The sequence below is a fragment of the Cygnus olor genome, chromosome 2 (genome assembly GCF_009769625.2).
Source record: "Cygnus olor isolate bCygOlo1 chromosome 2, bCygOlo1.pri.v2, whole genome shotgun sequence".
NCBI classification, from domain to species: Eukaryota; Metazoa; Chordata; class Aves; order Anseriformes; family Anatidae; genus Cygnus; species Cygnus olor.
Genome location: NC_049170.1, coordinates 3,492,042 through 3,498,041, shown reverse-complemented (window position 1 = coordinate 3,498,041; position 6,000 = coordinate 3,492,042).

Genomic DNA, 6,000 nt, shown 5'->3' with positions numbered 1-6,000 from the left:
CCCTAAACCATTAAAGGGACCCGACCACGGATTTAATAAGGTCTGCCTGGCCCTCTGCGATGGGACTGCACGCACGAAACCAGCCTGTGATTTATTTTTCGGTTTGTTTTTAATGGAAGCAATATTTCACAATTGCAGCAGAGGCACGAAGACTGGGGGGGGCGTCATTAATTTGGCATTAATTGCTGCTTGCTGTGATGTGAGTGTGCCCTTGAAAGAGCACGGTGCTGCCCAAGAAAACAACTCTCCTTATCCACCAAGGGGCTGACGTGGAGAGGGAGCGTTCCCCACGGATGCTCCCCGGAGCACAGTGGAGGCCAGCAGGGAGCTGGAGGATGATTTGGAAGGTCCTCGGAAACGGGAGAGGGGTTAAGGGGATGCTTCCAGGAGAAACGACCTGCCCTTTTGGGAAGGGCCCGGCAGAAATACTGCCATACCTGGCACGATGAAAGCTTTTTTAATCAGTGATCCCATACCAGCTGAGATCAGAGGCAGCTCCGTAGGGGGAGGCTGCTGGTGTTTCACCTCCTCCCCGGCTGTGGCCTGAAAGAGCTGAGGGCCTGGATGTGGCTGTGGTGATAACCGAGCTGCAGGTGCACCAGGAGAAAAAAAAAAGAACCAGGAAAAAATGGAATCCTTCAGTAAAGACCCCTGGCTTTTGCAAGAGTTGTAATACCGGTGTTTTACATAATACGTAATACATAATTACACGTGGCATGTGTAATACATGTAATACACGTGTGCGTTTTCTGTCCCTGTTGTCCCCTTGTGCTTTGAGGTCTGCAGCCTCCTCTGGTGACGGTTTCCACCGTCTAAAGAAAACACAGCAAGGGGAAAAATTCATTCTCTATGCTATAATGTGCAGTTTTGGTAACGTTATGAGTGTGCTTGGCTCTGGTTTGGGGAGAAGTAGTGAGCAATTGCTTAAACTAAGGGAGAAACAAAGCCAAGAAGTAAAAATAAATAAATAAAAACTACTGAACCAGCTTTAGCTATGCCAAGCATGCCTCCTGATGCTGAAATCCAGCTTGTTTTGATCTGCTTGAGTGACAGGGTTCCTCTACACCTCCTGCAGCAAGCTGCACGCCTCCCACTCTTGTTTTCCATCCCCAGCCATAGCACTGAACAACCGCCCTGCTGGAAAGGGGGGTGTCTGAGCTCCTAGCCCCAGGGCCCTCTCCTGCTGTGGGATGTCTCCTCCTGCCCCCCCTTTCTGGGGTAAATCACCCAAGTTCCCATCCAACCTGTCTGTAAAATGGGCTAACGCTGGGTTTCGGCAGCTGCAGTGCCAAAACCAGCACTTCCTTGAACTTCTGTTTAAAAAAATAAATAAATAAATGTATTTTCTGATGTCTGAAGCTCTTTTGCTGCTGCTGGAGCCCATCACCACTACTTCCCGAGGTCAGAGGAGAAGAGAAAATGATCTTTTGGGAAGTGTTGTGCCAGCCCTGCCCCGCTCTGCTCCCGCAGCTTTGTGCCCCGGCCTTACACAAGCACCGACTTTTTCCTTTGTTTCCACTGAATTGCAGCCTATTTTTTTTTTTTTTCCCAAGCCGTTTCTCTAATGTGTCAAAGCTTGTTTTGAAGTCTCAGCCCATCCTCCCCAGTACTGGAAGTCCCTCCCGGCTCGCTATCGTTTGCAGCTGTAATAAGCGAATTCGCTATTCATGCAAGTAATTATTAAAAAAATATTTTGAGCAGTACCAGGCCTGGGACGGCTCCCCGGGGACTCCGGGGCTGTGTATCTCTCCGGTTTCATGGCGAAGTGTAAATAACTCCTCCAGCAACGTTTCCCTCCAGCTCCATGTCACCGGGTCCCTGCCACCCCTCCGGTGGCAGCAGCGCGGCCTCGCGAGCGGCGCTCCCCTCGGTTTTAACTCCCCCGTGCCAAATCTGGGCACGGTTTTTGATGAGTTGCTCTGGGGCTTCATTCCACTTCGTAATAACGAGCTGAAACTCGGCTCTGGCTCGAGCTTGTCTGACCTGAGCCGGGGCTGCTGGAGCTTGCGAAACATCGCCCTGAGGTGCCCGGTGCCTGCCGGTCACGCTTGGACGCTGTCTCTCGGCTCCTTCAGCTTTGGAAAGCTGAGCGTCCGTGCACAGTCCAACAGCTCGTACTGCTTCTTTTAACATTAACATAGAAGTGTTCATGTACTTCATGTTCCTCTTCCTCACCCCAGAAGTTTTTGTCGGGGGGGGGACTGTCTCCCACGGCCATCGGTGTCAGCGAGGGAGGGACGCTCGCTGGTTTTCCCTGTTCGTGCCCGGTTTCTCTGCACAAGCGTTTACTGAACGAGATGGCTTCTGGCCTCCGAGCTCGTCTTTCTCATTCCCAATCTGTAGCCCTAACGGGATGGAAAAATTCCCCATGGATTCCATTCCATTTGAGCCACAGGGGACCAAAACTACTTAGAAATGAACACACCTCGCATGTACCTGCTTTGCCGCTCCGCCAAGCGTCAGCATTCCCCCGGCAGTCCTGAAAAGCGCTCTCTAACCGAGGTCCCATAACCTTAGGGTGCTTTGGGTGGGAAGGGACCCCAAACGCCCCCCCAGTCCTGACCCCAGCCATGGGCAGGGCCCCCTGCCACCAGCCCAGGAGCCCACAGCTCCATCCAGCCTGGCCTTGGGCACCAGGTGGGGTGTTCCAAGGGCACAAATGTCCATCTAAGGGACAAGTAAGGATCTGTTCTTAAGAAATAGGTAAAAATTAGAGTGTGCTTGGAGACCGGCATGCTCAGAAGGGGCCAGCAGGCAGCCCAGCCAAGGCAGGGCTCATTTTTGGCACGCAGCATCCCGCAGCCCTTCGCTTCCCCAGCACAGACTCCAACCCGGGGCGAAGTTTTCCCGGCTCCCTGGAGATGCTCTTGACTTATAAATGCAGCTCTGGCTATTTCCTGTGGTTCTTAATCTTGCTAATTATTTCAATCAAGGTGTCGGTTGCTAACTTCCTACCTAATGAAATGCCGCCTCTCGTCCTTCGCGGTGTGAAGATGCCTTTGAGCCGCCAGCCCCGTGCTGGGAAGACCCGCGCAGCTCTCACACCTGGCTCCTCGACAAGCAACGCCGGTGCTGGAGGTGACTTTCCTCGCCAGGTTTCTGGGTGATGGATGGATGGAAAGTCACCTTCACGGCGCGTGTCCGAGCTTTGTGGAAGTTCAGTCCTTGAGTGTGCGCGGCGCGGCGCCGGAGCCGCTTCGTGTGCGTTTTGGTAGGGGGTGGGATGAGGACTCAGGCTCATTGGTAGGACTTGATGGGGTCTAGCTGGGGTAAGAAGTCATCTGCCTGCATCTGGCTGGACGTGGTGATTTTGGTCTTTTCCAGCCTGGATGATTCGGTGAGTTGGGAGAACCCCGTAGTTCCCTTCTCCATCCAGATGTGCCCTTCTGATTTTGGCTAGCATTTTATCCATCCCAGTAGTCTGCTTCCAGCAGCAACAGGAGGAGACGATTCTTCAAGAGAGCAGGCCAGGCAATATCTGCAGCTCATGCACCCCTACTCCCCCAGCAGCAATCCTCACACCAACGAGGAGCTGCACCAACGAGGAGCAGCCTGCCCATTCCCTCTGGGATCTGCAAGCATACTGATGGCCTGAGCATTTCTCCAGCCCTTTTTTGAGCCCACGAACATTTCTAGCTCCTGTGGCAACCTGCCACCTAAAGCACACCTTGGCCACACATTGAGGTGGCAACTGGGATTTCAGCTGTAGCTGCCAGCTCCAAGGCATCACATCAGCGTGGTCTGGACTTTTTTCCTCCTGATGCTTTACCGTATGCATTCCTGTACCAAAATTCATTTGAAACTTTTGCATCTGCTTTTGCATTTATTGAGGTCCTTGTGGGGTTGCTCACCATCCATGTGGCATTTGGGGACACCGGGAGGGCTCCCCTGCGAGCGTGAGCTGTGGCTGTGCTCCTCGCCCACCGGGTTGCTGATGAGGATGGTGAAGAACCCCAGACTTGGTGCCGGCCAAGCCTTCTCCATCCTGAAAAGTGGCCACCGAGCCCTGCCTTCTGCTTGCCGACTTTTACCCAGCTGCTGAGCAATAAAGGGGCCTTCGATCTTGTCCTGCAGCAACTCGTTTTCTTTAAAAGTCTTCTCAAGGGTGTTAAAAACAACAAATATTTATAAAATCCTGTGGTTGTCCCACCTAGAGCATAGAATCCACATACATTTCCATGGAAAAAAAGGCAAAGTTTTGTTGAATTCACATTTGGCTGGCGCCCTGAATGCAGCAGGAGTTGTTCGTGCAGGGAAGTAGTAGCCAAAACTGGCTGGAGACAAGTCTGGTGGGAGAAAACAAATATTTCTTCCCCCAAAATGTCAAAACTGCCAAGTCGAGTTGTTAATGGAGAGAGCTCCTCCAACACACCAGCAGCGAGGACAGCTCGGCTCGGCTCGATGCACCCAGAGCAGAGGCCTCGATCTTTAAACCTGCAGCTGAGCAACACTCAAAAGAGCTTTTTTCCCCCCAATACCTGACCCAGTGATGCTCTGTCCCTCTGCTGTAACACCCCAGGGACGAGCAGGAGCAGCTCAAGAAGCAGGGGGATGACCGCTGGGCCCCATTCCTGCCCCTTGCGGCACTTTTGTGTCACCCACCTGGAAAAACCCCAAACCCGGGCCTGGGGCTGCCCCCAGAGCTGCGGAGGGAGCAGAGGAAAAGAAGTAAGGTGGAAAACCCTCTGCTTTCAGCAGCACCTTGAATCAGCACAAAAAGCAAATCGGTGACTCCACAATTATTTTTCCAGGGGTAAAACAAGCTAAATGTTTTTCAGGAAATCTGGAAGCGAGGGGGGGAGGGGGGTTCCTCCCCCTTCCTCCTCTGAGCAATTTTTCCTTTAACATTTCGGTCTTCTCATCATTCAAGGGTTTTAAGTAAACTTCCTCATGCTGGCATCGTGGCGTATAAAAAGCAAACCTAATTATTACGGAATTTGTAGAAAACAGGGCCTGCAATCCAATAACAGCTCCTCTGGGAGCCGAGCCCTGGTTGTGGCTGGCTGCAGCAGCTCCCTGCGGGGGGGAGCGATGGGGTGCGGGAGGGTGCCTGCAGTCCCCTTCCCATCCCCGCCAGCCCAGGAGAAAAGGCCTTCGGGGTGGGATCCTCACCCCCTGAAAGGAAAATAAGTGTGAGGGGTGGGCTGAGGTGGAATGCACTCAGCGGGGTGAACCCTACAGCGTTTTGGGGCCAACCCCACAGCATTTTGGGGCCAACCCTGCAGTGTTTTGGGGCCGGGTGCCGACCTCCTCCCCGCCTCGGACCGCAGCCCCGGGTGGCCTTGGTGAACCTGATCCGGTGCCGTTCCGTCACCTGCAACCACTTAAATAATTTTATTATTATTTTTTTAATCCAGTTTGGAGTCAGGAAAAAAAAAAAAGGGAAGAATTGGGGTCAACGCGAAGCGGCCGTATTTCAGCCGTCCTGTGAGAGCTCATCTGCTCGCTGTGGGTGTTCTCGTTGCGAGCGCCGAAGCGGGCGACGTTTTCCCTTAGTAGGGCAGGATCCGCGCCACGGCCCTCCATAAAAGGGCCATAAAAGGGCAGCGCTTTCGGTGCGACCCCCGGGGCCTCCCGGCCTCTCCGGCCGTGTCCCGCCGCGGTGCTTCGAGCCCCGCCATCCTCACCCGAGCGCCTCCTCGGCTCCTTCTCCTCTCGTGCCTTTTGTTTCGTCTCTCTCCTCCTCCTCCTCTCTGGAGGCTACAGGGAGAGAGGCCAGAGAGCCTCCAGGAATGTTCTTGCTTTCCCTATTTTTTTTTTTCTTCTCTCTCTCTTGGCCTGATTTGATCCCTTCTTTTCCATAATCTGCGTGGTGCCTGCCCAGAAAATCAGCTGCTGAGTGGAACCCGGTTGCTGAGCCGGCAATACACCCCCAGCCTCCATCCCGCATCCCCCAGGCCTCCATCCTGTATCCCCCCGGCCACCATCCTGTATTCCTCCGGCCTCAGTCCTGTATCCCCCTGGCCTCTATCCTGCATCCTGTTGCTGTGCCTGGGCCTT